General features: G+C 47.5%; 1 protein-coding gene across 2 annotated transcripts in view; it reads left to right on the top strand.

Moving 5' to 3' along the window:
- The first annotated feature begins 613 nt into the window (after positions 1-613).
- The window catches only part of Irag1 (inositol 1,4,5-triphosphate receptor associated 1), a 106,853-nt gene continuing 85,214 nt past the window's right edge, over positions 614-22,252 (top strand). Inside the window, exon 1 of one of the 2 annotated variants that reach the window (XM_087908565.1) lies at positions 614-1,101. The gene's annotated coding sequence lies outside the window, so the exon portion shown is untranslated. The remainder of the gene's footprint in view (positions 1,102-22,252) is intronic. The other variant, XM_087908566.1, reaches the window with a different exon arrangement.

A 22,252-nucleotide genomic window follows, 5' to 3' on the forward strand; every position in this document is an offset into this window, starting at 1 on the left:
CATGCAGTACTTGGGGCATCCTTGTATGGAAATAATTACATTTCATTTGAGGTTTAAATTTGAGTATCCTGTGGTTATCTGCCTGGGCCACCCAAGGGCTTCGCTGTTGAGATCTCTAACTGCAGAAAGGGTGGTGGAGCCCCCATGTGGTTGTCTTAGGGTTGTCATTCTGTGCCTTGGGCGCTGTTTCTGAGGAAGGTGAGGAACAAGCATGGACAGGGTGTGGACTTCAGAAGAGAGGCAGGCTTCTCCGCCTGAGTTGAGGGGTGTGGTGGGGGCAAGAAATTCATCCCTGATGTTTTAGTACCTATGAGACCCTGGCCCACAGTGTCCTGATCTTTCACTATTGTTCCACTTCAGAGATGGATAGACGGAGGCTTTGCAATGTCAAGACTACGGCACTGTTAGGTGGACAGACCCCTGGAGCTGCTGCCAGGCCTGGAATTAGCTAATCCCCTTCACCATGCCTTTCTTCTCTCTGGCAATTCTGAGTGTTTAAGATGGGAGCAGCCTCCACCCCCAAATCCCTGGGACAGGAAACATTCCCAGCTTCTCCTGGCACTGGGCCAGGATCTTATCTAGGCTCACAAGCAGGCTGGACACTCGGGGTGGGAGGCTGCTCTACATATGTCCCCTTCATTCCCCTCTAGCGAGGACAGTGTCCTGCAACTCCAACCACCTTCCTAGGTACTGCTGTAGGCTACAGCGGTACCCCTGCAAGAGCCCAGGATAAGGGGCTACCACTCAGGCCCAAAGTTCCTTGAACCCTGAGGCTGACTGGGAGGCTTCTTCTGTCTTTATCCCCAGAGCCAGGCTGCAGGGGGCCTGGTGGATCTCTGGTTCCCAGTCCCAGCCCCTCATCCCAGCCCCTCTCTGAGGAGGAGGCAGGCAGCCGGGCCTCTGCAGCCAGAGCTTTTCAGCTCCGAGCTCTGGAGCCAGATGTAACATTGACCTTAAATGGTAAAAGCTCCCCAGAGTGAAGAGAGGCTGGCCAGGGAGGAAAGGGGAATAACTCAGTTTTAGGTAAGTCATCGCTATTGCCTAGAATAACCTGCCTCTTCAGCCCGAGGGAAGCAGAGAGGCGCCTTCTCCTCCTTAAAGGTACAGGGTGCTGGGATGGGGGCACTTAACTTTAAATTGCAGGGGAAGTGGCTTGGTTGGGTGCTATTTTAGCCGAGTGTTTTTATTGTTGCTGTCTTAAGTTTTAAATAAAAAATGAAACTCGCGATCCTCACTAAATCCTGCCCCTTCTGCTTGCTGCTGGAAAGCATGTGCAGGTTGGGGCGAAGATGGGGCTTCTCCCTGAGACCCTCACCCTGACTTTCCTGTGGGAACTTTGTGGCAGTAGAGTAATGTGGGTCAGAGTTGTGCAAGATAGGCAGGGTGGGCTTTCCTCCCCAGGACTTCCTGGGTCTCCGCTTTGCTCCCCCACGGGTCTGTGTATGTGAATGGCTGTTAAGTCCAGCCGCCTCCATCCCTGACTCTGCTCCATTTCTATGCTTGACCTTCCTGACCTGTGCTCTGTTCTCAGCTCCTGTTTCCATCTCTGACCCCATTCCTTTTTTTGTACCTGTCCCCTAGCCCACCACATCGTGCACCCTTTCGTGGCTCTGTGTGTGTGTCCCGGCCTGTACCCCTCCAGAGATCACTGGAAGCTATTTCTAGAGTGAGTGGCACTCAGACAGGCTTCCCCAAAGGGAAGGTAGCAGAGCGAGGCCCAGGAGAAGCCCAGCTTCTGGGCTCCCTTCTGCGCAGTAAACAGTTGTAAAAGTTGGAGAGGCCTCGGAGTCTGCATAAACAGCAGCATGGCCTGGGACCCCTGGCTGGCGCTCCCGCTGCCACAGGAGACAGCTGCTGCTCTTTAACACTCCTCAGGCAGCTTTGGGGTGGCAGACAAGCAAGGCAGCACTGAATCTGGCTGAGCTTCATTCTGCAAGGAGCAGGAGGAAGCTGCCAGGGCTGCCAGTCTGGAGCTTAAGCCAGGAAGGACCTGGGAGGAAGGGCCTCCCCCGAAAGAGGTAACACCTGCCAGTGGGGCACATGCAGCTACCCACTCCTCAGTTCAGTGGTTTGACTAAGCCACACAAAAAGGGTCAGCACTAGGATTTGGAAGCCGGTCTACGTGGGTTCCCACCCTACCGCCTCTAATACTGGCCTCTGATTTTCAACTAAGCGACAACACAAACAGTTGTTACATTTGGCTCACAATTCAGTGGCATGTGTGTACAGCATGTGTGTACATGCGTTGGAGGTGGCTGCTTGTGTTCAAGCCTATGTCTCCTCCCATATGCGTGGTGGTGAGTCATTGCCATGCACGCACCCTTTATGACCCTCTGGGAAGGAAAACCGTGCTAATTGCCACAGTACGGACAAGACATTGCCTATAAATGTATTTTCTGAGCCATAGAGAAGTCGCACAACTGATTTATCCACAGTTGACCATCTCTAGAGGTTCTGCTTTGACACCCCCCCCCCCCCCAGCCCCATTCACCTCTGCTGGGTCCTGTTTCTTCAGAGAACTGTGGGAGGAGCTCAAACCCTCATGCTGTGACATGAAGTGTCACATGACCCCACAGCCTTGCTAGGACATACATCTGTCTCTCAGCTTTACAGGTGGGGCACTAGGGCTAGAAGGTATTTAGTGCCACCAGTGACCCAGTATCTTGGGTAGGGTGAGTAAGAACTATGGGATTCCCAATCCCCAATAGGCCCAGGGGCTCTTATTTTGGGGCTAAAGCATTCTGGGAGTTCTTGGGAGGAAACTGGATTGTTTACACGACAAATGGGCTCCAGCAGCTGGGAGACTGAAGTCTATGAGACAGAGTCCACACTGTGTGTTCCATCCCTAGAATGAGCCTACTGAATGTCCAGAGCCAATTGTTTTTGAATGAACGAACCGTTGGTTAAACAGCACACAGGTTTTTTGATGATGTAAACGAAGATCCGATAGTCAGATTTTGCCGTCTGGAGGATGCCGGATGAGGAGGCTCTGGCTATCCCCTCTCCTTGCTGTGTCAACTGAGTAGCCCCACAGGGCCCCTGGGCTACTCCATGGCCATCTTCACTGTGACTTGACAGTCTGTTTAATGCCCAGGTCCAGATGGAGACACAATAACTCTGCTCCTGCAGCTTAGGGAGCTACCTGAGACAGAACGGGGAGCTGGAGAAGCAAGTGCTGGGATAGTGAGGGCAGTAAGTGCAAGGAGAAAAGGAAAAGAAGCTGAGTTCCTGCTGTGTGCTCTTCCAGCCACTGCTTGTGTTCTACCCCAGGGTGTTGTAGCTTAGAGGCACACAGCTCTCCTAGTGGGGGAGGGGTGGGGTCTAGTTCAGGCTGCTTCTCTCTAGGATCGGGCAGCTTCTGCAGTAGATGTCACCCACCCTGTGGTTGGGAACTCAGGTCCCAGGGGTGTGCTACCCAAACTGCACCAAGAAGAGAGGAAGCAGCAGTCAAGAACTGAGGAGAAGGGACCACCACACCAGCCCTGTGGACTGTGTGTTAGTACTCAGGTGTCTGTACTGCTCTGCCCTTGAGGTCCTGACAGGATACGTCCCCAACTGCAGTCACTAAGAGCACCTTCTGCTCCCGTTTGCTACATTCCCGTTGAAAGGTGGGCCTTACCCACTTCTGTCTCTTTCTTTGTCTCTTCCTGCTTTTCTGCCTCTCTCTCTCTCTCTCTCTCTCTCTCTCTCTCTCTCTCTTTCTCTCTCTTCCTTCTCTGCTGCTGCTATCTCCAGAGGCTGGTCTCTCTTCTCCCCTCTCTCCTTTCACATTCACTTCCCCTGATAAGAACCCCTCTACCCTAGCTCTGTCTCATGATGTCTTTCTCTCGTGTGCTACTTTTTTAAAAAAGATAACAACACTTTGGGCTTCAGATGACAGCCCTGGTCAATCTCACATGATGGACCTTTGGACCTGGCACCGGAGTTGAGGTAACTCTTGCCTGTGGCCTTGGGCAAACCTTGCCCTCCCTGTCAGGGACTTCTCTAGGGAAGACAGAAAGCAAGTGACAGTCAGACAGAAAAGCTTCCCCGGACGGTGACAGCCATACAAATGTATGCCAGGGGGCTGGAGAGGTGGCTCAGAGGGTAAGAGCACTGGCTGCTCTTCCAGAGGTCCCAAGTTCAATTCCCAGCAACCACATGGTGGCTCACAACCACCTGCAATGAGATCTGGTGTCCTCTTCTGGCCTGCAGGCATACATGCAGGCAAGAATACTGCCTATAAAATTAAAAAAAAAATCTTAAAATAAAATAAAATTTAAAAAAAAGTGTGCGAGGACTAGGCTTAGGCACAAGATTAGACCCTTCAGCATTACATCACGGATTAGGGAGGGGCTCACAAGGCCCCGCCCTTCCCTGAGGAGCTGTAGGCAGTTAGTGGTTGTGTTGGAATCAGTCTCTCCATCAGTGAGCCATTAAGTTGCCTAGTAAGTAACCCCCCATGCTTACATAGACAACCCTAATTAACTCAGTGACTCAAAAATAAATAAAAATAAAATTAAAAAACGACAGAAGAAGAGGACTAATGGAGAAGGTGGGAGCAGGAATAGGAGGGGATAAGAGAGAGTACTGAGGGTGAATATGATCACAGTTCATTTGTGTGTGTGTGTGTGTGTGTGTGAAATTGTCAAAATCTTAAGTTCAACCAAATGTCTTCTCAGTAACAACATGGTTAAATAATATAATTAAAGTTATTACTACAAAAGCGAACTGTCTTAATCAACACTGGTTGCGTATTATTTTCCTTTATTTATAATTTTTATTCAATTATTTTCTGGTGGTTACAGTAGTTTATGCTTCTGCTAAACTTTCTTTGGGAATACAGAAACAAGTATAAAACCAAAATTCAGAAGTAATTATAAAGAAGAGAGCCACTTCAGAATCCCATCATTCAGAGATAAATATCGCTACTATTATGGTATATTCCTTATTTTTACAGTTTTATCATTCAAGGACTGTGCAGGCCAAGACCCGCTTAGACATTGAGATCGTGTGAGATTAGGCAGCTCCAGGAGATTTGTCTATAAGCTCCTCTCCGCTCTCCTCTCCTCCATTGCCCTTCTTTAGAGACAAGGTCTTAGGTAGCCCAGATTGGCTTCAAACTCAACAAGTAGCTGGAGATGGCCTTGAACTTCTGATCTTATTCCCCAGTATGCACAGTGTATGTTCACAGCTTATCAAATAGGGTTTCAAGTGTTCTGGGTGCCGTTGTCATTTTTGTCAACGTAGCACAAACCTAAGAGTCCCTGGGAGGAAGGAAACTCAATGGAGGAACTGCTTCCACCAGATTGGCCTGCGGGCATGTCTGTGGGTGCATTTTCTTAATTGCTGATCGATGTGGAAGGGACCCCGCATGGGCAGTTCCATCCCTGTGTGAGTGGGCCTGGGTTGTTTAAGAATGTAGCTGAGCAAGCCACAGGAAACAAGCCAATAAACAACATCCCTCTGTGGTTTCTGCTTCAAGCTCTTGCCTTGAGTTCCTGTTTTGGTATCTCTCTGCCCAAGTCGCTTTGGTCATGGGTTTATCCCAGAGAGCAAACTAGAACACTAGGCAATCAGCCTACCAACTGAGTCGTATCTCAGTCCTGCAGCTTCTTTATATTGTCCTATTATTTATAAAACTAAGATCTCATATGGCTTTGTAGTCTGATTTTTTTAAAACTGCAATTCCATTGTGATCTTTTCTCTATGTTAGTAACAGTTCTTCGAGCACAGTGGTTTTGGAGTGGATTCACCGTGCAGAGTCATGTTAGCCATGGCAGTTCCGTCAGCAGCCTTCCTGTTAGTGGTGCTTGCAATGTGGGTTTCCCTAGAGGATTACCCGAGGGACACACATGATGTGATGACTTTCCCACGTGTTTGGGAACTCAGTTCTCAGAGGTGAATATGTGCCGTGTGGCCTGAAACTTAGGCTGTTCTGCAAGATGTCTGCCAGTGGGGTTCTGGCCAGCCTTAAGCACAGACAACCACATGGTTCGGACACAATTTCTAGATCCTCTTGGTCTCCTGTGCTGAGGAGGGATTCTGTGTTTGAAGTCCCGTGTCTGGGAATGAGAGTTGCTAAAGCAGATAAGCCGGGAAGATCAGGAAGTGATCACCCTGTGTGAACCCAGCGTGCCTTCAACAGCTTTCTTCGGCTTTCTTGTCTCTCTTCTTGGTAAAGTGAGAACAGGTCTTGGTGTGGAACCTTTGGTAAGCAATGGCTGGGATGAAATCACTGTTTTCATTGCATTTCTAGCTCTCTCTGTGTTAACTGGTACTGACTTTTGTCACTTTAAATAGGGTATAGAGTTTCCCCTTTAAATCAATGCGACAGTGGTTGCTGGCATGCACTGAATGCCTGTTGTGTACTGTGATAGTCAGAGCCTTCACCAGCAGTGGCTCACGAAGCTGCCGTGACAACCCTTCCAGGCAGCTGTCATCGTTGTCTTCAGTGCACAGATGAGGCACAGAGAGGGGAGGGCAAGGAACTTGCCCAACAACAAGAAGTTAGTAGGTGGTAGAGCCCAGATTTCAGCCTTGCTTCATTGCTCACAAATGAATATTAATAGATGAACAGGCATGGCAAAAATGATCAGAGTCATGTGCAAATGATCCAACTAGCCGATAGCTCATGGGACAGCAGGTGCAGTGCTGGCAGTGTTGGGGAGCTCAACCCCATGAGGGAGGAGCATGCGCACTGCTCACAGCCTGCTGTGGAGGGGAGATGCAATTCCCAGAGTGGCCTCTATGGGAAGGGACACACAGACACAGTCAGTTCTCCTGCTGACACACTGAAAAGTAGGTGGTTCCAGAGGCTTGGGCTTTTGAAACCACAAAGTCCACCCCCAGACACTTACTGCCTCCAACAAGACCACCACTACTCTGACAATGCCATACTTCCCAATCCCTCTAATCCTTTAAAATAGTGCCACTTCCTGGTGACTAAGCATTCAAATATATGAGTCTATGGAGACCATTCTTTTTCAAAACATCACAGCTAGAGGGGAGACAGGGCCCTTTAAACCCCAGAGCTGGAGGAGCTAGCACTAATTCCATAGAGAAAGAGCAGGGGGAGGGGTTGAGCTGTCCACAGGAGCATGCTTCTGAGCTCCATTGGAATCCTACCCTCGGTGGAGCCAGCTGATAGTATTGTCTCTCATGCAGCACAGTGTCTGACCCATACTTAGTAGCAAGTTGTGTCTTTAAGAGACATGAGCCTGAGAGATAGGTGCTGCCTTGTTGAGAGACTCCAAGGTTAACACAGTCACATAACAGTGGGAACCTCAGCTCCTGCCTTTTGCACTCGCAGGGTGTTCGACTTTTTGCCTTCAACTATGCCTGGTAGAGGACTTGTGTAATAGAAACATTCCTGGTAGAAGACTTGCTCCGACTAGAAGGGTTTAGACTGATTTTTTGTATGTATGTTTGTACATATATATGTGTGTGTGTGTGATGTATGCTTGTGTATATGTTCTTGGACATGTGTACATGTGAGTGTGGATGTCAGATGTCAACATTGGATATCTTCTGTCACTGTCCACCTTATTTTTTGAGACAGGGTCTCTCACAATCGGGACATCTGAACTTAAGTCCTTTTTCAAACCTTTACTCAGCTGTCTCTCCAACCCCTGGCTCCCCCCTACACCTACAATCTAAGTTCTGTATAGGCAATTCCAGGCCAGAATTAAACGTTTTCTTTAGCTCCTTCTTTTGGGTTACTTCTGGGTTGCCATTTTTTTTTAGCAGCATGTCTATGTCATATCTGATCTAACTCATACCTCATAAATTCACATGTTAGCCATCGTGGTGTTTTGAATGGGATTGGCCTTTATAGGTTCACATATTTGAATGCTTGGTCCCAGCTGGTAGAACTGTTTAGGAAGGATTAGGAGGTGTGGCCTTGTTTGGGGGGTGTCACGGGGGTGGACTTTGAGGTTTCAGAAAGTCCACACTGCCTCTCAGAGTCTCTTTCTCTGCCTCACAGCTGTATGTCCACATGTGAGCTTGCAGCTGTTGCTCTAGGGTCCTAGCTGCCTCACAGCTGTATGCCCACACATGAGCTTGCATCTGTTGCTCTAGGGTCCCAGCTGCCTCACAGCTGCATGCCCACACGTGAGCTTGCAGCTGTTGCTCTAGGGTCCCTGCTGCCTCACAGCTGTATGTCCACACGTGAGCTTGCAGCTGTTGCTCTAGGGTCCCTGCTGCCTCACAGCTGTATGTCCACACGTGAGCTTGCAGTTGTTGCTCTAGGGTCCCAGCTGCCTCACAGCTGTATGTCCACACGTGAGTTTGCAGCTGTTGCTCTAGGGTCACTGCTGCCTCACAGCTGTATGTTCACACGTGAGCTTGCAGCTGTTGCTCTAGGGTCCCAGCTGCCTCACAGCTGTATGCCCACACGTGAGCTTGCAGCTGTTACTCTAGGGTCCCAGCTGCCTCACAGCTGTATGCCCACACGTGAGCTTGCAGTTGTTACTCTAGGGTCCCAGCTGCCTCACAGCTGTATGCCCACACGTGAGCTTGCAGCTGTTATTCTAGGGTCCCTGCTGCTGTGCTCTCCATGATGTCCGTGCATGCTAACCCTCTGAAATCATATTCCCCAAGAAAAATCTTCCTTTTGTAAGTTGTCTTCGTCATGGTGTCTTATCATGGCAGCAGAAAAGTAACAAAAAGTATCTAAAGTTGATAGGAGTCAAATGACTTGGGAAGGCTAGATCACTTAGCCAGGACCACACATCTAGTTACTAGTCTTTGTTCTTTGAAATAGGGTCTTGCTGTGTGTCTAGGATGGTCTAGTGCTTTCTGTGTAGCCCAGGCTGGCCTGGAACTTGGAGCAATTCTTCTGCCTTATTATCTCAGGTTTTAGGATTACACACGTAAGCCACTAACCTAGCTACTAGTGACAAGGTAAACCAAACAAACACCACACCCCACTCTCCAGCTTGTATCTCCCTGCAGCGCACACAGTGAGACTCAGAGCAGGGGAGAATATTGAGCCTTCTATTTCTACTCCTTCAAGAACCAATCCCAGAAGGCCCAAGTGCAGCTGATCAGAACAGAGGCCCTGATCAGAGCAGGAATCTGGGGCACCTGCATCCCCACCTCAGGCCTGCTTTACTCTGTCCCTCTCCTTTGTCTTCTCTCAGTGTGTGACAATCTTTCTAAGGTCTCATCACCTTCCCCATGATCAAGCCCCTTCTCTGTCTGGGAAGAAAACCTAAGTCTAACCTCATGAGCCTTCTACTGGCAGGAAATGCCATGTCCTGCACTGTGAACCTTGCTTCACTGTCTATGGCTCATCAAGATTTTTGCCCTGAGAGTTTATAGGCACTTCCACAGTTAACGAGACAGTCAAAAGTAACAACCGATCAAACCCCAGCTCCACAAATTGCCTTGTGTCCCTGGACAAAGCCCTAATCTCTTCCTGGCTCCTTCCCCATATAATTATGTATATAGCATTGCTTAAAGGGTCATTATGAAGAGGAGGAGGAAATCTGAACCATTGCACATGCAAAGTCGTCATCCATGTAATGAGGAAAGGGCTCAGAGGGTAATGTGCTTGCTGTAAAGTGGGAAAACTTGAGTTCAGATGCCCAGTTTGAGGATACAGTCCACCATAGGGGGAAAACATGGCCACAGGAGCAGCTTGGGGCTGTGGCAGCAGAGAATGAGCTACTTGCTCACATCTGGGCAGTTCAGAAAGAGAGAAAGGGGGATTCTGGTGTTCAGTTGACAGTCTCCTTTCTCCCTTTTATTAGTCCAGGACCCAGCCCATAGGGTGGTGCCCACATCTGGAGTGGGTCTTCTCTGGAACTGCCCTCATAAACATAGACATAGGTGTGCCTCACCAGTGTCCTAGGTGTTTCTTAACCCAATCTGTAGATGGAAGTTTCTGTCCCACTCGGTCCCACAGCCATTCAGTCCCAAATAAACACACAGAGGCTTATATTAGTTATAAACTGTTTGACCCATTGTTCAGGCTTATTACTAATTACCTCTTCCAGCTTAAATCAACCCATAATTCTTATTGCTGTTTAGCCATGTGAATGGTACCTTTTCTCAGTAAGGCATTCTTATCTTGCTTCCTCTGTGTCTGGCTGGTGACAGACACAGACACAGAGGAAGTCTCTGCCTTTCCTGTTCCCAGAATTCTCTTAGTCTGGTTGCCCTGTCTAAACTTCCTGCCAGGCTACTGGCCAATCAGAGTTTTATTAAACCAATAAGAGTGACAAATCTTTAAAGTGTGCCAGAGCATTCTCCCACAGCACCAACCAATTTGACAAGAGATAGAAATTGTGGTGGTTATGACACCTATCTTTCAATACAGGATGCATAATGCCACTACTGGGAAGTTTATTTGTTTCTATTTTTTAAAATAAAAATAAAAAAATGGTTTCCAAGTTTTTTTTCCCCTATGTTCTGTCAAGCTATCTTGTATATTTCTTTTTTTTGTTTGTTTTGTTTATTTTTGGAGACAAGATCTTGCTGTGTATCCCAGGTGGGCCTTGAACTCACGATCTTCTTGCCTAATCACCCAAATGCTGGGATTTACCTGCATGCCCTCTTAGTCCTGGCATGTCTTGTACTGCATGGATGGGTCAACTGTACTATGAGGACTATTTCTCTAGGGCACCAGCCTAGCTTGACCAGACTCAATGATTCCTACTCTCAGAAGAAAGACCTTGAATAACCCAACGTAGGGTCAGCAGTAACGGTCAGTGGTCAGGATCATGGGACACAGATGTGGTTATGGGGAATCAGCTTCGGTCATCTGTGGGTCGAGACCTCTTGGGGGTTGAATGATCTTTTCACAGGGGTCCTGTATCCGATATCCTGCATACCAGATATTTACATTCTGATTTATTCCAGTAGCAAACTTCCAGTTATAAAGTAGCAACAAAATAATGTTATGTTTGGTGTCATCACATGAGGAACTGTATTAAAGAGTTGCAGCCCTAGGAAGGTTGAAGACCTCTGTCCTATATGCAGGGTTTCCTCAAAAAGGGGAAACTGTTGAAATCAAAAGTGTTTTCAAAAGAGGTTTTGACTTGTTAACTTGGTTTGTTTTATTCTGGCCCACCTGCTAAGTTTCCCGGCTCCCCACCCCAGCACACACACAGAGAACGGCGCCCGTCACATGTGGGAATTTTACCTTTAAACCATTGGGGGGCGGCCTATTTCCTTGCCCTTGTCCCTGTATGGCCAGTGTAAACAGACAGGTATGGTGTTCCAGGACTTCCCCTGACTCAGGGCAGACTATTTCTAGTTGTTCTGGGCCCAGGGAAAGCAGGTTTGGAGGTGTTGGGCCTCGAGGATTTCATGTCTTAGACCCAGGAATGCTTGGCAAGTTGTCCCTACACCAGTATTCTTAGAGTTTGGAAGGCATCAACGTCATTTCTGCACACACACAGCACCGTCTCAGAGCTCAGAGAGGAAGGCAGCATTTGATGAAATCTAGAGGGCTGTGTTTTATTAGATGGCAACAAAAAGAGCAACAAAAGCCCCGTTATTATCCTACAACAGCTAGCGTTTATTGAATGTTAGCTGAATACTGTGTCTGATGCATCACCTTTATTATTTCATGTTTGTGTCACTCTGTGAGGTAGTTAACAGCATTATCTCCATTTGAAGAAGCTTGAGACAGGGTCACACAGTGGGAAGCGTCAGTGCCAAGGCCACATTGCCCTTGGTTGCCAAGTGTGTATCGCATGTTGAAAGCTGCCAGGCGTTCTGCTCGAATCCCAGCACCTGGGAGGCAGAGGCAGGCAGATCTCTATGAGTTTGAGACCAGTGGGCTACACAGTGATTTTCAAGCAAACCAGGCTTATGTCACAAGACCCTGTTAGGAAGAGGAAGAGAGAAAGAGAGAGAGAGAGAGAAAGAGAGAGAGAGAGAGAGAGAGAGAGAGAGAGAGAGAGAGAGAACATAAAAGCAATAGCCAGGATGAGGGGGAAGGGTGAAATTAACACTTGGGACTTGACTAGGCCAGGAGAAAAGTATAGTTGAGTTAGTAAGGTGTCAAAAAAGTTTTCCCAGGGGGCTGGAGAGATGATTCAAAGGTTAAGAGCACTTGCTGCTCTTGGAAAAGACCCAGGTTTGGTTCCCAGCACCCACGTCGCGGCTCATAACCATTTGTAACTCCAGTTCTAGGGGATCCAACACCCCTTTCTGGCTTTCGTAGGTACTGTATACACATGGTGCATCTATATACACGCTGGCAAAATACTCATACCTATAATAAGAAACAGAAAAAAGTTAGCTCATTGTAGATTTCGAAAGAGGTACTAAGAAAGGGTGATTTTGTGGCAGGTTGTTCCCGGGCCCTTGGCAGGCAGGGAATGAAGGGATGCGTGGGAGTCCCAGGTCTGAGGAGAGTGAGAGCTGCCCAGTGCCCACCCCTGGTGTCATTTCCTGAGAAGAAATGAGCTAACGTAGAAGAGGTGATCCCTGCTCCTAAGCCTGGCTTGCACTGTGCCGGTGAGCAAACTCGCTCTTTTCTCCAAAGGCTGGCTCCTCACGAGTAGACTGTTTATTCTGCAAGGCCCAGGGATCCACCCGACAGTTGCGTGATTGAGGCCATCCCAGGGCAATAATTGTGACAGACACTGTGTGGGTGACAAGGAGGGGCCTTGCAGGTGTGTTTAAGGGCCAGCTGTTCAGGCTCAGTCTCTGAAAGGCCCTGCAGTACCCCTGGGGACAGCTGGGCTGGCATCAGGCTGTGCTTAAGGAAACATTTACTGTTGGAGGGATGCCTATTTCCCTGTCGTTTTGTTAACAAGACGCTTGATTCATGCTTCAGTTTAGACATCCACTGTGCAGATCAGAGCCAAGGGTCTTGTTTTCATCCTTAACAGAGCTCGGAGAGCCTGGTTCCCTTTCCTCATGCTGTAGGCTCAGTTTCTCCAGACTCCTTGGCTTTGGGAGCAGGAGAGTGCTCCTAGACCCTGGAGCTCAGTCCTGGAAAGGGATGGACCTTATAGGCATCAGAAGTGGAGGAGTCCAGCAGACTTTGGGCACACCTTCAAAGTTTCCAACTGGTGAACCCAGCAAGACCCAGGAGATGGAGTGTGCAGTCAATCGATAGTCACACAACACCGGCTTTGACTGTGTTTCTATAGCCTCCCAAGGACCATAGAACCTGCACGGGAGAGCTTTTCCTGAGTTGGTTCTCCAGAGTTCAGTTTCAGGCATGCGTTAGATGGTACAACCAAGCTCACTGCTGCCAGCCCTGCCGCCAGACTCTCATTAGCATCTTGTGGACCCCAGGAACTTTTGTCTACGCGGGTCTTTTCCTCCTTCAGAAAATATTTACGGCTAGGAATGCCGCTCAGTCGGCTGAGTATTTGCTTAGCGTGTACAAACCCTGTGCTTCTTCATTCCATAAAACTGGGAGTGATGGCCCACATCTGGAACCCCAGAACTCAAGAGGTAGAGGGAAGAGGATCTGGAGTCTAAGGTCATCCTCAGCTAAGGAGGGTAAAAAATAAAACCAAACTTAAAAGTGTTCTTTTCTAGCCTTGTGGGAAGATAAGTACATCCACTGAAACATGTTCTTTGACCTAAAAGTCCATTTTTTTTCTTCTGATTTTGAAATTGGAGCACTTTTGTGGGTCCCTCGCCCTGGTCCTTCTGTGTCTGATGAAGAAGTAAGTCCTGTCCACATTAACTGTTGTTTTGAGTATCATCGGGAGACTGTAGTGCCAGAATCCCCTGGAATTGGACACAGCTGCAGAATCGTGAGGGCCACCTCAGAAGCACAACTCTGCACTCTGAACCTTCCCCAGGTCCTGGTGACAGTCTGCAAATATGTTGCCTGGCACACTGAGAATGCTTGGATCCCAGGAAACACACAGTTTTCCTCAAACCTCAGGAAGAATTTCACGGCAGGAAGTCTAGTATGGACTCTTGGGAGATGTCTCGGTCAGTGTAGTGCTTGCTGTCTAAGCGTGAGGATAAGTTCAATCCCCAGGGCCTACACAGAAAGCTAGGTGTGATGGAGTATGCTTGTAATGCTAGCACCAGGAGGAAGAGAGACAGGGAAAGCCTTCGGTCTCACTGGATAGCCAACTTAGGCCTACTAGATGAGTTCGGGGCCAATAAGAGACCCTGTCCCAAACAAACAACCAAGGTGAATGGCACCTGATCTATGGACTCCACATGTGCACACACACAGGTACACACGGTCCAATATGGAAGGTGTATTCAGTATTCAATAGCCATGTATATGTCAAACTTCCTGGATGACCCTGTGTACCCTCCTCCTTTATGCCATCCCCAGTGGACAAATCAGCTAGAGGGTCACAAACCCTCATCTGGGTCACTTCTCCAGCTTTTCTTCTGAAGAACCAGTGCTCCGGAGCCATTGCTACAGGAAGCCAGTCCTCAGCCCCGGGGTGACACAGGTCTCGTCACAACCCTAAGTGACTGTTCCTACGACCACCCTCCTCGCCCACATCCAGATACCCTCTAACCCAAAAGGCCTTAGGGCACCCCACGTTTGTGTTTTAAAGGGGCTACTTGGCCTAGAAAAAATGTCTTGACCAAATAAGGCTGGAAGACACTATGCCTGTGTGTCCTGGAGATTTATGCTGTGCATATGTGTCCCAAGTGCTCTGGCATGTCCTCAGGACCGAAGCCTCTCAGGCACCAAGATCCTCAGATGGAGTGGCACGTGAGTGCTTACTCTTTGGAGCTCATATCGTCACTTAAACATGCTTTGGGAACAGCTAGGCTGGTGCTTGTACTTGAATGGATGTGGGGTAGATCTCCCAGTACCTAAGGATCCACAGCTCCTGCAGAACCACCAAGGATATCCAGACCAGACCAGTTCCCAGAGTTCCTACTTGGAAGGCAGGTGGTGGGTGAGATGAGGAAAACATGGACTCGTGTGTGTGTGTGTGTGTCCCACTTTGGTTTTTCAAGACAAGGTTTCTCTGTACCTTTGGAGCCTGTCCTGGAACTCACTCTTGTAGACCAGGCTGGCCTCGAACTCACAGAGATCCACCTGCCTCTGCCTCCTGAGTGTTGGGATTAAAGGCGTGTGCTACCACTGCCCAGTGCTCTGAGTGTTCTTAATCCCCCATAGTCTCCCATCATCTCTGAGACTTTGGAAGCATCGTGGTATTTCATGGAGCCTCAGTTTCCTTATTTGAAACTGAGGGGTCTCAAGTGTCTCAAGTTTCAGGCCTGTGGCAGGCCTCCTTTGATCAGGAAAGGTTGGCACTGTGACCCACCATCTTTTACCTGTCTTATTTTTTATCTCCTAGTCCCATGCTAATGTGGAATACTAGGGTTGGAAGCCTGCAGTCCACCGGCCAGCAGGGCTCCCTCATATTGCTTTGGAGGTCACTAAGACACCTTTGTTCAAGAACTGATTTCTCCTTAAGAAGGGAAGAGTCACTCTTGGGACCAACAAAAGGTCATGGAGGAAATCCATAGGACTTTGGCTGAGTCATGGGCTGTTAGGGTCACTTTGGTAGAAGGATGAGAAGAGATCACCCAGCTAGGATTCTAGAAAGTAGGGGAGCACTCAGCAAAAGTGTACATTATTGTTGGATCTGGGCAGAATCTGCCCCAGGAGAAAGGGCAGGTTAGAAATGAGATACCACCCAGGCCTAGTGGTGTGAGCCTGCGACCTTAGCTACTGGAGAGGCTGAGGCAGGAAGATTGTGAATCCAAGGCCAGCCTGGGTAGCTTAGTGAGATCCTGACTTAAAATTAAAACATTGAAAGTGTGTCAGGGATACAGCTTAGTGGCAGGGCACTTGCCTAGCTTGTCTAGGGTCATGTCCCCATTCCATCTCTAGTACTACAAAATAAAAATTAAAAAATAATAAGGAGGTACCAGCTGGCAGAGTGTCTGCAGAAGCCTGTGCAGCCCTGACCAGCAGGGGCTATATCTGAATAATGGTGACCTGAGAACCAATTCAAGAAAGGCCAACTATTTCAAAATGACCTTGGACAGAGACAGATAGTCAGGGGGCCGGGTGATGGTGCAGAAAGGGCTGGGCTGGACTATCAGTCTTGGCTGGACCTTCATGGCCATGTGGTCTTGCCAAGTCCCTTCTGTGTCTGTAGGACAGACATAACAGTGTCTGCCTGGCGGTATTGCTGTCTGAGTGTATTCAGCAGTAGACAGGAAATCCCTTGTACAATGGAAATGTTCCAAACAGAAAGACATTGGCATTAAAACAGTCCCCTTCAAGGAGCCACAAGGACAGGGAAATCATGATGAACCCCCTGAAGAGCCTTGGCCTCTCCTCTCATGACGTCATGTAAACAGAGACTACTTGTGTGGGTGAGGATGTGAGGTGGTGAAGTAAGTCACATGACTTGGAAGTTCCACTTTCAAGCGTAAACACAAAACAACTGAAGATGGGTGTTCCAGCAAAAGTGGCTGTGCTAATATTTATAGCGGGGCTATTTCCAACGGCTGAGGGACAGAAACCACCCACGTGTCTACGGACTGTCTAAAGGACAAAGTGTGGTGTATCCATCCAATGGAGTATTACTTGGCTGTGTACAAAGAAAAGAGGTTCTGGCAAAGGCTGCTACGCAGATGAGCCTCCAAACACTGCTTAGGTGAAAGAAAGCCAGGCACAAAATTACCTATTGTATATTTCCAGGACAGACAAACCTGCAGATTCGCGCTACCTCCCACCTTCCAGAACACGTCTGTTAGAGAAGTCCAGCCCCCATGGGAGTGGAATTTTACTTTCTAACCTTCATTCTTAGGAATTAAGTCACAGCTCCATGACAGAGAACCACCCAGACTGCTCCAAGGAACCATTCGTTGTTGTCATTATTACTGTTATCATCATCATCATCATCATCATCATTTTTATTAAGAGTATCATGGAGCTCAGGGTAGGCTCAGACTCTCTATGTAGCCAAGACTGACCTTGAACTTCTGATCCTCCTGTCTGTACCTTCAAAGTTCTAGGAGCTTCCAAAGGGAACTCTGTCTGCTCCCCTAAGCCATGTAGCAGGTTAAAGGACTCTAACGCAGTAACAAGAAGTGGAAGGCACAACTTGAGAATTTCCTGCTGAGAGACAGCTTGGGCAGTGCAGGGTAGAGAGGGCCAGGCAGGAGGGGAAGCCCAGATGGAAGTTTGATCTGACAAAGGCATCCTGGGAAAGCAGGGATGTTTTAGAAATAGCGACATCATGCCCGAGGGACTGGCCCAGCTTAGGATGGAAAGCAATTTTAGATGCTCTTAGGACTATTTTTGGAGCCAAAACCACAGTCGTACTGCTGTTTTAAATGGTGGATGCTTAGGGAGCCCTGCAACTCAAAGGCTGCTCCCCACGAGCGTAGGTGCAGCATGCTTGGAATCTGTAGGCTCTTGCTCAGGCTCTCCCTCCTGAGACTGCTCCCTGTTTCTCTAGGGCACCCAACACCAACTTCTCCAATCTGTCATCTTGGGAGATGACAAAGCCATTTCAGGCACTCTGTGCAGCTTGGACTCGAGAGAAGTCCAAGAAGCTAAGCCTTGAGAGGAGAGAGAACAGGACAGAAACCATCCAGACACATCAGTGGTCTTCTCGCCTCTGCTGAGCTGCGAGGGAGCCAACACTGGGTGCGGCTCACAGGTCACAGCCATTCTTCCTGCTGAGCTCATCCATCTCCAGCAGGACAGGATACCAGGTGCTGTCCTCACTGTGATGGTCACACTGGGAGCAGATGGGCAGAGAGGCGGCCAGAGCATCTTCTGGGGAGTTCTCAGCTGAAATTCCGGAGGAATGGCCTAGTGAGCTGGGGATAGCTCACGGTTCCATGTCCCTACTCTTTCCCTACAGCAGAGGATGAAGCAGGTCTGGCTGTGAAATCTCTGGCTGTGGGGAAAATCCTGTCTCTGTTTATTCATAGAGACTTCAGGATGAGAACTGCGCGACACCGTCCCCTTTGTGCCCGTTCTCGTAAAACTCATATTGTGTACGCCTTTGCCAGCAGAATTCCAACTGCATCCATGAGAAACAGCATATACCCGGAAGGAAAACAAAACCCTACTGTGGAAGTTGTGTGTGTGTGTGTTTGTGTGTGTGTGTGTGTGTGTGTGTGTGTGTGTGTGTGTGTGTGTGTGTGTGTAGCATGGATAATAAAAACCCAGAGACAGATATTGGGGTTCAACCTGAATATCAGAAAAACAAAACAGCCAGCTACTGGCTCTTATTTTTACCTCAGACCGACATGGTGATTCTGCCTCCACGAATCCTCAGAATGAGACTGAGCCTGAGACCTGTCTCCTCCTGTCTTATATTCCTCTCCAGTGCTGGGATTAAAGGCGTGCACCACTACTGTCTGGCTTCCATGGCTAACTAGTGTGGCTACTGGGATTAAAGCTGTGTGTCATCAGTGCCTGGTCTGTATGGATGACCAGTGTGTCTGTTTTACTCTCTGATCTTCAGAGGCAAGCCTTATTTATTAAAATACAAATGAAATATCACTCTGTGTGTGTGTGTGTGTGTGTGTGTGTGTGCACGTGTGCGCGTGACTACACCTGAGACCTTTTTGTCTAGACTGGTTCCCAGCTTGCACCGACCCTGCTTGCACTCGTCTGTCTGCAGTAACTTCGTTGCGTTCATTCCTCTTCTTTCAAGCGTCCCCTGTCTCCCCTTCACACCTTCCAACACGACCTCATCAGAGAAGCAAACTCCACCTCTTCTCTCCTCCGCTTTTCTTGCATTGTGGACATTTAGAGATTTAGACACTATCTGACTTAATGTCTTTTATCATTGATGTTGGCTCAGTTCTGCAGTGCCGGGGGTGAGGACTTGTACAGGCAGGCACTGAACTTTGGGCCCAGCCCGTACATTTTGTTTGAGGAAACTTCCCCAGAGGTAAAAATACAGATAGGGTCAGCTCGCATATTCTCCCTCTCGGGTTTTAACCCAGCTTTATTAATTTGTAATCCATGGACCATATAACCCATTGATTTAAATGACTACGATGTTTTTCTAAAACACATTCAGAGTTATGTAGTCATTATCACAATCTAATACATTAAAGTCAAGAAACTCCCTTCATGTTAACAGTTACTGTTCATTCCTATCCCCCTGCCCACTGTTCATTCCTTCTATCCCCCTGCCCTAAGCATCCACAATTTACTTTGTATTCTGAAAGTTCATATGAATTAAGTCATACAATATGTCTTTTATGACTTATTTCTTTCTTTGAGCATACTATTTTGAAGGTTCATCTTTTCATTTGTTTTTAATTAAGCATTGTGTGGGAGGGGTTAAGTGCACATGCGTGCAGTACCTATGGAGGCCAGAAGAGGGCACTGGATCTACCTGGACCTGCAGTTATGAAGGGTTGTGAGCTGTTTGATGTGGGTGCTGGGAATTTGACTTGGGTCCTCTGCAAGAAGTGTGTGTGCTTAACCACTAAACCATCTCTAGTCCTCTCCCAGATGCATGCATAGTCTAGCATGTACCTCTTTTAGATTGAGTAGCATTCTATTGTGTGATTGGATCATATTTTGTTCAGCCATTAATTAATTAATACGCATGTAATGTGTGTTCACCTCTTCACTATTGCAGGAAAGGCTGCTGTGGATGTTGTACACGTGTTTTGTGTAGACATAGGTTCTTTTCTCCTGGGTAAACTGAAGGAACGGAACTGATAAATTAGTGTAGTTCTGCTTAACCTTTAGATGCTAAAGCAGGGGTTCTCAACCTGTGCATCATGACCCCTTCGAGGGTTGTATATCAGATTTCCTGCATATCAGATATTTATATTATGATTTATAACAGTAGCAAAATTACAGTTACATGAGGAACTGTGTGAAAGGGTCGCAGTATTCGGAAGGTTGAGAGCCGCCACTGTAAAGAACCGCCAAAGCGTTGTCCCATTTACTGTTTCTATCAACAATACATGCGCCTTCACTTTCCTACATCCTCATCCAATTTGTCGCCTGGCTTTGTGATTTTTTGCTACTATAGTGAATTTGAACCGATGCAGCATTCTTTAAATTGCTTTTCTTTTTGAGATTATAACATAATTATATTATTTCCCTTTCTCCTTCCAAACCCTCCCATGTGCCCTTCGTGTTTTCTTTCAAATCCATGGCCTCTTTTTTCATTAATTGTTGTCATATATATATTTATATATAATATTATAAACACATATTATATTACATTTATATATAATATTATAAACATATATTATATATAAATATACATATAATAAATATATAACTATGATCTGCTCAGTCAATATAATGTTACTTGTAGGATGTGTGTATTTTCAAGGCTCACCATTTGGTATCAGATAACCGATACGAATGCTCTTCGCTGGAGAGGACCCTTTTCCCCACTCAGTATTCCTTAGCTGCCTGTAGGGTGAGGCCTCGTGACCTTTCCCCGTCCATTTTGGCACGTGTATTGTTGCCATCCTTGTTTGGCTCCTATTTATGCAGTTATGTGTGCGAGCCTTCATAGGTGTAGTTTCTGCCACTCCTAGTGACAGCCCCACAGCAAACTCAGCGTTCCTCTGGCTCCTAAGATCTTTCCACTCCCTCTCCCACAGTGTCTCCTCAGCCTTAGGTATAGGAGTTGTTTTGTATTATGGGACCAGGTTCCATAACTGCATTTTGATTGGTTGTGGTTTTCGGTAATGCTCTCTGTCTGTCGCAGAGAGGAGTCTTTTTAGTGGGGGCTGAGGACTACAGTTGTTGTTTCTGGACAAATGCTTAGAATGCCGTCAGGTGATGCTGGTTTAGTAAAGTGATGGCTGTAGGTTCTCCTCCAAGACCCGTGCCTCCACCAGCAGCTGGCGAGGTTTCCAGGACCAGGCATAGTTCCCTCTTGTTGAGTGCGTTGCTCGTTATTCTGGGTTCCATTTCCTTGGTGGTTGAGAATCTTTGATGGTGAGCATTTTTGCAGCTGGTCAATGAGTGTCTTTTAAAAACATATGTACTGGGAATCCAAACTCATATTCAGGCTCATATAGCAAGCATCTTTACCCATCAAGCTATCTCCCAAGCCCTGAGCCTTAGTTTGTCACCTGTGTATTCTCTAGAGATGACTATTCAAAACTTTCACCCATTTAAAAAATGTTCTTTTTAGCTGGGCGATGGTGGCGCATGCCTTTAATCCCAGCACTCGGGAGGCAGAGGCAGGCAGATCTCTGTGAGTTCGAGGCCAGCCTGGTCTACCAGAGCTAGTTCCGGGACAGGCACCAAAGCTACAGAGAAACCTTGTCTCAAAAAACAAAACAGAACAAAAAAAAAAAACAAAAAAAAAGAAAAGAAAAAAGTTCCTTTATTATTGAGAAATAATAGTTCTTTATCCTAGATATTAGTCTCTAAGTAAATATCCCTTTTTTTCCTATTATGTCCCTTGACCTCCACCTCATCCCCTACCAATACAACATAAAGACACAGTGAAAATGGAGCTACCTGGAAGCCAGGAAGAGACCTCATTAGGACCAAACCAGACAGAGTTTGATCTTGATTTCCATCCCTAGGACTGTGAGGAGATAAATATCTGTTATTCACAATCTCTCTCTCTCTCTCTCTCTCTCTCTCTCTCTCTCTCTCTCTCCCTCTCTCTCTCTGTCACACACACACACACACACACACACACACACACACACACACACACACACCATCTTGAATATATATAAATTTTGGGGCTCAAGAGATAGCTCAGTGTCCAAGAGTGCTTGCCCCTCTTCCAGCAGACCAACAGAGTTTAGCTGTTCCCAACACCCACACTGAGTCTCTCAAGACTGTAACTACAGCTCCCACGGGTTCAGCACCCCTTTCTGTCCTCTGGGGCACATGCACTATACGACACCTACAAATAAAATGAAATCTTTTTCAAAAATTGTGCATGTGTGTTGGGTAGTTTGTATATAGTATGTGTGTATGTGTGTGTGCGTGCGTGCATGCATGTGCACATATGTAGGAACGAATGCCCATAAGGGCCTATACCTAAGTGGTGGCCGGAAGAGGGTGTTGAACGTCCCCTCCATCACTCTCAGTCTTATTCCCTTGAGACAGGGTCTTTCACTGAGCCCCAGCTCATTGTTTTCCAGTGAGGCTGGTGGTGCTCCTGTCCCCATCCCTCAGTGCTTTGGTTATAGATGTGGTCATGCTTTTAAACAAACAAACTCAGATAGTCATGTTCACACAGCAAACACTTTTACCCAATGAGCCATCTCCCAAGCCCTAAAAGCTGATTTAAAAAGAAAAAAACAGATAGACAAGTGGATAAAAATAGGAAAGAATGGATTCCACAAAGTTCTTCTTTGACCTTTACACACAAGT

The sequence above is a fragment of the Myodes glareolus genome, chromosome 7, assembly GCF_982192425.1.
Source record: "Myodes glareolus chromosome 7, mMyoGla1.1, whole genome shotgun sequence".
NCBI lineage: Eukaryota > Metazoa > Chordata > Mammalia > Rodentia > Cricetidae > Myodes > Myodes glareolus.